An 11,830-nucleotide genomic window follows, 5' to 3' on the forward strand; every position below is an offset into this window, starting at 1 on the left:
ATATATACTAATAAGTTATCTAAACTGTTAGCAAGGAAAAATCTCTTTATAGAATTAGAAAGATTTAACGTGCAAAACAAATCCATGGCGAGTATTAGTCAGGCACGTTGATGGCACAATGAAGCCATTCCCAGTTTGTCACTCCGACCTGTTGTCTATCTATATATACATACATATATGGAGTGCGTTCAAAGATCTCCAAGGTTAAGACTACATGTTTCGAAACTAACTGTATTTACCATACTGTCAATGCAAGGACTGCTTCGATGAGTTGATATGCCTTAAGGAATCAGAAGCAGTGGATATAGCCTACTCTTTACCGCCGAACCTAACCTATGTCGCTTGACGGTTTGACTATGTCTATTGCGATAGAAGTGGGAGAAAGTCTTCTAACGACTAAACCATATCATTCTGATTGTTTACGTCTTTAGTATTAAATTGTGTAGCAGAGTTTTAATACTACAATAGTACGAAGTAGGGCTTGTGGTACTCGAAGATGTTGCAATATTCTCGAGGAAAACTTATGCAAACGTCAGCTTTTTGATGTTGCATAGTCTAACTGCTGGCTCATCATAGAAGGTGCGACATTAATTATATTTAATGCAGAAAAAGATGCATATATTCATCTCGTAAAAGGACAATGAATACGCACTGGCTGGTTGGTTACATGCGCCTGAATATGAAATGGCAACCTGACAAAAACCCTTGACATCAGGCCGATGCAAAAAAAAATGGAAAGGTGACACCCCATACTTCTAGAAGAAGCAGGCCATTCTGGGAATGGCCACTCGCATCTCCGTACTGTAGTGACTCCTATGGCATTATTCACGAAATTATGACCCGGTCGACCGGGAGTTACCGCTAGCCCGGCCACCGTAGGCGTAACCCCAAGCTGGAGATGCAGTTTATGATAACGAGTACGATGTAGAGACGCAGTAAGAAGCGGGACCCGTTTTTTCTTATTTCAACCGCACGTTAGCCGAGAGCAGCGGTTTAGGTATCTGCGAATGGTCTATGGCAACGTTTGAGGGTCCTATGCAGGAACGAACGAGTACGATGAACAACGTTGCTAGATACTAGTATTACAGGACCGTTGTATGTGCGATTCATATAAAGGGGGCGGTAGAACAAGAGAAAACAGAAAAGAAAACTTAGAAAGTTATGCTCAACTAACAATAGGTGGGGCTGGAAAGGGGGACGTATTCAGGTAAGTCTCTAAACAGCAAAGGGTGTGTCCGCTTTCATCTGCTAAAAGCCAAAACCGCCTAAACTGTTACATGTACTCAAATATAGAGAACACACATGCCCAAGATGCTATACCGTCCATTTCGGCATGAACGGTAAATGCCGTAGTAAATCGCACGAATTATCAGGTCAGTGTGCTAGATATAAAACAATGACAGAGACCTTTGATAAACGAACCGTGCTGGTTACAGAACTTATGGAACCGATAATGCGTAGTATGAACGTATGTATAAAAACAGAACATAATAACAGAGAAATAGCCTGCTAAGTTGTTTGTTGCCGCTTATGATCCTATCCAGTGCAAAACAAATTGGGTAGTGGCCGCATTCATTGTTAGCTATTCTAACCTAGTAAACTTGTTGTGTTTTTATTTTTTTTTTAAGATATTACTACACAAATCCCATTATAAAATGCCCGCCTTACTTCTTCTAGAATTCTATTTTCAGAAACCCCCGCCTCACTTTTAAGTATCTGAGCAAGCTAATTCTTCGTGGTTTTAGCCAACGTTTTCTAAGTACCGCTAACCAAATCGCTAACCCTGTGTTGCACTTACTCGCATACCACTTTGACTTGAACCTAAGCAATAAATTGTAGACTAATAAAAATTGTTTACATCACCGTGGCTTATGTGTAGCCTATGTATATTTCGTCCTGTCACATGTGCAATGGGAAACTGTAATTGGGCCCAGCCTACTGTTTCAAAACGCATAACCTAGTAGGGAGCAGTACAAGTAAGCTTTGAAAAGTTTGAGACAGAGAGAGACGAGGCGTTTCACGTCAGGCCGCGCAAGTGCTTTGGAAGGACAAACATCGAATTTCTCAAAGACATCTCGCTTTGTTGATTTTTTATTTAAGTGTGGAAAAATAATGGGGCAGACACATAAACCGAATCCCGTTTTATGCATCTGAGGTCGGTTGCTCCCCTAAAAAAGATTGTTTGTTCGTTGCGTAACATCTAAGGGTCGCCTGTTCGCCTTGTCTATTGTTTCCATGCGTGACCGCTTTTGACGTTGCTTACATTGTCGTCTAGACGATAATATAGTAACGTATGCGGGTGGACGAAGATGCTTCTTGTATTTGCCCTGATCTCGCATGTGACCCAAAAGAAGTTATTATGATATAGTATATTCATAGTAATCCACGTTGCGCGACTGCATGACAAACAAAAAGAATATGTGGTCATCATAGAACCATATATCAAAATGGCTAAATGTAGCACGCAGTTCCGGTAAGTGCGTATGCGGTATGACAAGTAGCGAAGAGAGAGTAGCAAAAAATATCTAGTGAAGCTAACCTAGATATGCGTATACCTCGGTAGTATTTAATTACATAGTTTTTGTAGAATAGCTATTTTTCTTTATCCAATCCCATACGGGAAGCGCGCGTATTACACACGGATGTCCATGGGGGACATCCGTCGCTTGTTGCAGACCGCGAAACTACTGGTAGTCGCCGTAACATTATCCATAGTTTGCGGACACCCGTTCTGCAATGTTCGTGTTTGAACGAAACCTATGCAACTTTTCCGCCGATTTGTGTACTGCGTTTTTCCTCGACCGCTTGTTAACCAGCTGCTTAACTAGTCAGACGCTACGCGGTCCTATGTCTTGTGACTGGCTAGTTTCAATGCAGGTCCAAGAGATACCATACGAATACAATGCGTGCAGGAACAGAGACGTAGATCTTGGACACAAACTGCGTGGATCGTTGGACGCGCGCACGCATAGAAAAGGACAGGGTGCAAGCAAGCTCAAACAAAAGCAGATCACGCAAACCTCATTCGCGGTGACTAAATTGCTAACCGAGTATGTAACGGAAGAACAACGAGTGTCAGCAGTGCGTACCGGAAGTCAGTAAACACGTGACTTTTTGGGCATTAGTGCTTCGTACTTTTGCTGCCGCTGCCACTACTCCATTTCGGAGACGATAAGAGCATGGCAAAGTTTGAGAGATAAAGGGAAGCTGTAAGAGAAAATCGTAACGAGAGGGAAGGACGAGGGAGAAGTGGAGCCGAACAATGGATCGGGCAGACACTCTTGGGCTTCTGGTGATCGACGGTGAAGTGATGACGACATCCCTCGATGTCGAGAGAAAAAGACGCTACTTGGCTCCATTGCTGAATTGCTATGAGTAGTATAATATGAAAATGGCGTTGGTGCGGAGTCGAAAACGTGAAAACGATTCTAATAGTTAGCTATGGTTTTAAAACAAGAAGGAGGATACATATAAAGTGCATATGCGCACACGATGTAAGAGCAGACAGAGGAGATAAAATACTGATAATAGAAGTATAGTAAAACCGTCCGCCGTCCGTAGAATAGACTAGTGCGAGATCGTTGCGTAGTTATCAATAGCCTGCAATACTTCCAGTATATTCTGCCGGTACCAATTATATGGCAGAATCGAGAGGTTCTAAACTGAATAGTAACACCCTCCTTGGATTAAACCGTTTGCTAGTTTGGACGTCTTACATTAGATGAGATCCAGGCGCATGCCAAAAAAATCGTTTAATTGTACCAGAACTGGGGTGAGGCTTGGTGTAGGCCTTCACTCTATTGTAGGCGTTATCCTTACACACGTTTACGTTAGTAGTAAACTAGAACCATGTACGAAACATGCATATTACATGCCTATCTAATAAATGAAGCCATTAACTCGATTTTTGCAAGACTAGCATAGAAAAATATTATTTTTTGGTATATTTTTTACGATAAGAAATACAAGACTGTCCCCTAGCAGTTCGAAATGAAGTCACTCGAAAGTTCATTTTATACTTGTCAGGGTACCAAAGAAATGAAACGTGAGAAAAGGGTAAAACACTAAGTGACAACCTTTATACTGTTAAGTAAATTTCACCCCACCTTGTAGAAATTCATTGTTTACATATGCGTACAAGAATCCGTTACCATGTCTAAAAGAAGACACTGAACATTATAGGGTAAGTGTATGGAAGCCGCTATTCTGACCTATTAGCAAGCAATTTGTCATAGCAGCGCTGTCCTGTATAGTAGTCGTAGATCATCTGAATTAACAAAAGGCGATTAGCTCAACAGATGTTTGGAGTATCAGACTCCAGGGTTTCGGATTAGGAGGTGGATGATGTTCTGATGGGACTGGGTTTGAGATGGATGGCGAATCAGACAGAACATCTCGTAAAAATGCATTATTATATGCAATTGTGCGCTAAAAGACCATATTTCAATAGGTAGCCGTTCTTCATTTATTCATCAATTCTATTATTTTTCAAGAGGGAATCGGTTCTCGGTGGCGTGAGGTCGTGTTTATTCTGCCAAAGAATCTAATCCTCTTCACGGTCCCGGCACTTAAATGCACTCCATTGCTATTGCCCACTGTCTACATTGTTATGGCGTTGACGCATATTAGAGCGAGTACAGCTACGGCCTACCAGTAACTTGTGGGTGTCTCTAACCTGCAAGAAGCCCACAACATCTGGGCCTGTTTTTCAGTACGCTTTGTTTTGCCGACTTTTCGTTACATATTCGTCACTGGTCCTGGAAAACAGTTTTTTTAGGTTCAACGTGATCTATAAAAGTTAGCATGCTTGCTTTTCTTTATGTCATGATTGCAGTCGCGGTATATGAGAGTGTTCCCTGAAAGATGTAAATTCGCTTATGGTGGCCTTGTACGGACAATTACTATACAGTCGAAAAAGTACTCATTTTCTACGCTCCTCATGACCAACGGGATATATCGCGGCATACCTAGCTAAAAGTTGTGATGCCCCAAAAGCCCCAAATCCGTGTTCTCCTTGTACTTACGAGGATTCTACTAGCTGGAATAAAAGTATGCCTGTTTCCCACACAATCCAAGAGGCAAGGGACACTCGACCCGGGTCTTGCTGAATCCAGCAAAGGGATGACATTGTGTGAATATGAGCAGGTGTATTTTTCGGAGGTTAATGACTCTGATTTCGGGAAAAAAATAGCCTGTACAGATTCTGCTCTCGCTATTTCCGTGTAGTGAAATCACGTAACTCACGGAGAGGTCTGGCAGAAGAGGAACAAAAGGATTAGAGATTAACTAAAACTGCCATACGTCAACAAGGTAGAAAAAAGGAACTGTACTTCAAAGAAAACCGCTGGTGACTGCGAAAGACCTGAAAAGCGTAAAAATGTGAGGGAACTACTCGGTCGAAAATATCATTTCCCATTTAGAAGCTTTAGCTCTTCTTTGTATATGAAAAGGTCCTTGGAATCGGCTCCTTTTAGATAAAGCGTAGGACTTGAACTGCCGCGGCAGCACTTTGTTAGTTATGATTACCATAACAACGCACTTAAACAGGTGCGCTCTAACTACGCCGTTTTGCACCCACTGCCGAAAAAGCAAGCTTTGAATAAAAACAGTTAATGAGAATAAATATAAAGCAAAGCAATCATGATTTGTATAACAAATTAAACGAGAAGCCTTTGATTTTTGCTTGGCTGAATAACTTTAAATGAAAATAGTGTTCTGGAAAAACTTTTTTTTGTTCTTAATGAATAGACATACATCATAAACGTCATAAAGATATTGGAGCTAGAACTGGTGCGCCTGAACATTCTTAGCGACTTTTGTAACCTATTTAGGATCATATAAAACAAAAAATGCGTCCTTGCTTACGCCCAGAAGAATTTAGCACCATGGAACTTATGGGTAAGTTAAAAATCTTAAAAAGTCAAAAAAATTATAAAATTTGGAAAAAAAGCATTGGTTAGTGAAGTGGCTTGATAGTCATGAGTTAAGGTCGTAAAATGTACGCAAATGATTGTAACAACTGACAGATTTACTGTGCAATCTATTTGTATCGGTGGTACTCGAGTGCCTTTTTTTTTTAGTATTATTAATGTAGTAGTGCTATAAGCACATTATAGGGCTTTTTTTGCATGTTCACAGTGGGGTTAGCTAGCGTTTAACCATCTTGTTCGTTAATATTACAGACGATCGTTTATTGGACTTTCTGAATGGATCACCTTTACGTACGTTTGTGCATCTTTATCTTGACTGCCCGTCGTAGAACTCTTTCTGGAGCCACAGCTCGTCATTAAACATGAACTGGGCAAGCTCCTATTTCAACAAAGTTCGTAAGGCAGAGATGCTAACAAACACACAGTTTCTATCTCCAAGCCATTGTATCTGCTAATTTGAAGCTCAGAACGGCCGAACGTTTCGCAGGAAAAACATCAGCTGACTATACGAGTGTTACTTGAAGCTTAGAACACCGACGCTAATATTTATATTTTTGCGCCTGTGTTGAAACAGATAAATACATGAGCGTGCTAACAAAAAGTCCAGTGTCTTCATCGGGCCGCGTAGTATCGATCAGTTCAAATGTCTCAGAAATAGTTGATTCCGAAAAAATATTAGATTATGACATCCTGAAACAAACACTCAATGTATGCGGTAGAAAAAAGCCAAGCACGGAAGCGTCCCGTAGGACAAGCTGGAGCAATTATGACTCGTTCACCAGGGAAAACTTCGAACTTATTAGAACATCCTCTGACGGGGCAATGCAGACAGTGGTAAACAAAACAGAATATGCAGCGAAAAACCCCAATCGGTCAAAGCAGGCGTGATATCCTATTAAAATCCTAGATTTCAACAGGTTTCCTGGGGTCCATATGGATTCAAGAAGTAAACTGTATCGCCAATATGCCAATAATCTGTTTTGTTACAAGAAAGAACTAGACGACGCAGAAGCAAGTTAGAGGAATGGTTTCAAAACGGACGACTTACGTATAAAGAATAATATGGATAAAGCACATAGTTAAAAAGAAGCATGGCGCGTAATAATTACAGAGTTTAAGAGCGAACGCTGCCATCATATTTCAACACTGACAGCTACCATTAAAGTAAGGTAGGCGGAGCGAAAGACCAGTGTTCACAAGCAGGAAAAAAATCTAGCCGAGCAACAACGGGCGATTCACACTAGAAAACTGAATACTAAATTATCGGTCAAAAACTGCTAAAGCGAATTTTATCATCTAAATCATAAAAAAAAAAAGAAAGCCTACCGAAAGCTTTAAAAAATGAAAAAGCTCCTGGATGGCCTGGCATTAATAACCCTTAAGGACGTATCTTAATATGCACAAATCATAAGGCATCTCGAATATTAATATTAATCTTCACGATCGGACTGTATATCCCAGTACATTAAAAAGAGTCACAGTACTTTTGGGACACAAAGGCTCTAACTCTAAAGATCTCTAATAATACAAACCCCCTATTCACTTATAGGCGTTCTTACACAAGTAAGCGAACGTCTCGTGGTGAAGCAATTTACGCATCAGTTAGGAACGAATACAGTTCTATGGGAGCATTAATTCGGTTTCTGGAAGGGCCTAAACATAATTAAATAAGTACTCCTCCTACAATCACCATTTCAGGAAGCTCCAGAGAAAAGTGAGATCTAAAAGTCAAGGAGTCAACTTCTAAGGAGGCTTGAAGAAACGGGAATTCGAGGAGCAACATTAGCGTCATTAATTATATCTCGATAAAAAAAAAACAGGTCCTTAAAATAAATACCAAGACCTTAAGAATATGTCCTATCGATTACAGCGTGCTCCAAGGCGGCACAACAGCGCCGATATGATTCACTGCATACAAAAGTGGCCTACTCGCGAACATATAAATGCACGCTGCTTCGGATATACCGACCGCACATGCACCGTGCATGGATTTGAAACAGATGAACAGAAACGTAAAAGAATGATCCTATTCAAACCTGGGCTCACACAAACTAGCTGGCCTCAAATGAAAAGAAATCTCAATACGCCATTTTGAGTAACAAACAATTATTTCCAATAAGCATTCAAATTTCGCAAGACAACATGTTAAAAGCAGACAAGAAACACATGCGGTTCTGCCGCGATCAATAAGAACTCTCCAGCTGTTAAAAGACCTTGTTTCAAAGGTTATGTTTGTTAAAAGACTTGGACCACTTTATATTTAAAAAACTTGCACTCATTTAGATGAGTTACATATATAATCAAGCCCGATGCCTCATGAAACGCTAAGTTTTTCCGGTGAGTTCACAACAAAGGAATAATATCAGGCAGGGATATGCTTTTCAACTGTTTAGCGTGGGATTTTTATTAAAAAATAATTTCGAAATGTGTTCGAAATGAAGTTCGCTGGTTGATTAAACGAGTATAAGCGCTATCATTAAATAACTGCTAGCAACTTTCTCTCTATATATAACAAGAAGTCTGTTATGGCAATGAGCCGACTGTTCGTTTCCAAGTTGAGCGAAGATCAACTAGTATACGACCTATTCATGTTTGGATCCACACTAAAAACATCAATTTTGTTCGAAATCGACGATGTTTGTTATTGTCTGTATACATCTCTATGAGGCAAATTAAACGACTGTCATAGGGGCTCCGATCTAATGGACTTGAAAAATCTATCAGAACGGCTCAAAACCATTTTTCATTTGAACGAATTCATACCTGCTGGTATGGATTGATGCACGCTTACTATTCAAAAAAATATTTACAGAAAATTAAAGAAAGAAAGAAAGACATATTTCGTAAAATAGCTAATTAGTACTTAAGGTTCCAAACCGAAGCTGTGACGGCAGTGAACTCTGGTAATAGTGAATGAACATGATTATCAACAACGATACTTCTGGCGCATGTAAAATGTTTATATAGATACAGTCCTACGAGACAATTTAATAAAAAGTATATTTTAGGTCCCGTACAATGTATATATAGAAAAATCATGATAATAGAATGCATATATATATATTTGTCAAATAAGCGGCAAACTATATTAAAGGACGAACGCCATGATTTTTTGGTCTTGGGACCCATGATTTTCCATTCATTTGAGAGGCGCGATATCTTGTTACCATTGTGGGATTGTCGAATTAAAGTACTACGTTAATCACATAAAGATTAGGTTTCTTAACATTATAAATAAAGATAATAGAAGAATAAAATAAACTAAAATAATAGAAGAAAAAATATCCGTAATTTCCAGTTGAAACTCAGTGATTCTTCCAAATAATTTAAGCTCCTATTATCGGCTTACGGACAGCTGCGTTTGATACTTTCTACTCGTGATGTATTCGATAATGGTCCACATCCTGACTAAGGGTGCCGAAGGGTCTCTTTTTATGCAAAATAACTGAAAATTTAACAGAAAATACGACTGACTGGCATAAAATAAAAGCTCACTGCACCCGTATACATAATAAATATAGGTAACATTATAGTATTAATTTCCCTTTACAAATATCACATTGAGTTTAAAAAATAAAAACAAAACCTTCGATATTATCTTAATTAGACATTAGTAAGACAAATTGCACCTGTACGCGTAGCAATTTACATAGAATAAAGACTAAAAAAGAATTGTGTTTAAAAGTAGCCCGCAGTACAAAAGATCTGAAATCTTTTAGAAAGCCTATTTGACATAACGCTCTACCCAGACAATATACTAAAAACGACAACTTCAAGTATTATAGGGTTTCTATGATACAAACAAATTGCACAGCCGTTCAGATTAGGCATCAAAAGTGGTACTTGGTAGTTTCGTGAAAAATGTGTCAATGGCTACCTAACATATTAACCTATAATTATGTTTTGTAAGAGGAGCCTCAACTAGAATGGAAGAACTTATCCTGAATCCTGATGAACGAATCCTGATTACGATCTTTTTACAATGGAAGTGGCAAGGCTAAGGCAAAATCGGCTTTATTGGCATGGCCGATATGAAGAACTTTACAATTTAAGAATAAATTTACGGATAGAGGATTGATACTCACTTAATATATATATATATATATTTACAAACGATTCGTATGCATACTAAACTAGTCTACATCAACCTAGATAATAGTACGATACCGAAAAAGAAGATAGTAATACTGACCTAATAATACGGGCTTCACGTTTGCACTTCGAGCTTCACTTGAAGCGAATCTTGAAACAATTTTGATTGGTTTGTCCGTATCTGTTTAGCGGATTGAAATTTTGAATAACGTTTAAACTAGGCGCTATTAGCAGATGAAATGTTGTCAGACATTTACACCAGACCTTTGACTATCTGCTGTTATCAGGTGACTGAGTGTCATCAGAGAATAAGTTTTGGGGATAAAAATATTCCGTTTAACACTGAATATCAATGCTCACTTGATTAGTCTTAGCTTCTCAAAGGTGAAGGCGCTGGAGGAATCTATTGAGTGTTGGTAAATGTACTACGCCAGGCGGCTTTCAACAGGATAAGCCGTTGTTACTGGAACAGTCACTTCAGGAATGAGATTAGGAAGGTCGAAGCCCATAGAGATCTTAACCACATCTGAAGACCTCAAACGGAGGAACAAGTTGCTGTGATTGCCGAAGCCTGGGATTCTGAGTTAAGGACAGATGGCAAGAGGTCTGATGTGCTTTAAAGACAATTTATGCAACTATTACCTGAAAAAACTCTGCCTAGATCCATTCTATTGGTAACTACACTGCTACTAAATTGGAACTACAAAATTTAAGCTATATTCTATAAGCAGCTAGAGCAACTCTCGGGCTACAGACCATCATTAGCATATTATTGTGGTAAAGCGCTGCTGTTCATTTGATTTTACAGAAGGAAATTTGATTTTACAGAAAACAATTACTTCCAGTGGCATTTTTTACTCTGTCCTGAAACGTGCGTTGATAGTAACTAATTTTTAATGCAAAAATGCGGAAACTTACCGGTGAGAAAAGGCTAGTTCCTTCTATTCTCCTAATCACTGATAATGGCTAAACCATAAAGTATTCTGAACGTGCTATACATCACGTAATGATCCTGACCGGACTTTTGATGGCTGCTTGGCCAAATGGCAACGGTTTTCTCACCGATGTAAGTTTTTTTTTATTCGTTAACCAAAGTCTGATAGCTTGCTACGTTCTTCCGACGGACTGTCTAATGGCGATACAGGACGTAAAGCTCAAAGCATTGAGGTTCTTTTTCTTTGAAATATACATGCAACTCGCATCCCTTCACGTTTCAAACGGGTATACTAGATATATTTTACCGTGCGATGAAACGACAGACTCGTGTCGTTTTCACAAAAACTCACAGGATTCCCTTTTTGCCTTCGAGTGCACTGCTAGGTAATTAACGTTAGAAAACGATGCCTAAAGCGACAGTAATAACCGCTAAGCCGGCCACGATTGCAGCAGAGTTCGGCCATGTTCCAGATTAGGCGGAAGCAACTGTGCTGATAGGGGGTTCGATATCCTAGTGGAGTCCATTAGCCACTTTCCATCAAGCTCAATATGTTCCACACAGCTCTGTAGCAGCATAGGCCCTATGAACGCTTACCGATGATGTAATTTTCTTATTATGTGCTTACCCTCTCTATCGCTATATATATATATTCTCTCTCCCTCTCTCCCTCTCTCCCTCTCTCTCTCTCTCTCTCTCTCGTGTAATCTTTACGAATCTTTTCTTATTTTTTTTAGTTTCCTCAAAGTTGTCGAAAACGAAAAGTATAAGTCAGGAATCTTCAATCGAGAAGGGACTTACTGATATGAATGGAGGCTGCAACAAATAAAACACATCCTCCTGCCATGCTGGTGAGGAGGGTTTCTTTATATTC

At 39.4% G+C, this 11,830-nt stretch overlaps 1 long non-coding RNA gene across 1 annotated transcript in view; it reads right to left on the reverse strand.

The window, feature by feature from the left end:
* LOC111266132 (uncharacterized) overlaps positions 1 to 11,570 on the reverse strand; it is a 59,790-nt gene extending 48,220 nt beyond the window's left edge. The window contains exon 1 of the long non-coding RNA XR_002683895.2: positions 10,941 to 11,570. This is a non-coding gene — a long non-coding RNA (uncharacterized LOC111266132). The remainder of the gene's footprint in view (positions 1 to 10,940) is intronic.
* Between the last annotated feature and the right edge of the window lie 260 nt (positions 11,571 to 11,830).

Source organism: Varroa jacobsoni, unplaced genomic scaffold, assembly GCF_002532875.2.
Source record: "Varroa jacobsoni isolate VJ856 unplaced genomic scaffold, vjacob_1.0 scaffold_1057, whole genome shotgun sequence".
NCBI classification, from domain to species: Eukaryota; Metazoa; Arthropoda; class Arachnida; order Mesostigmata; family Varroidae; genus Varroa; species Varroa jacobsoni.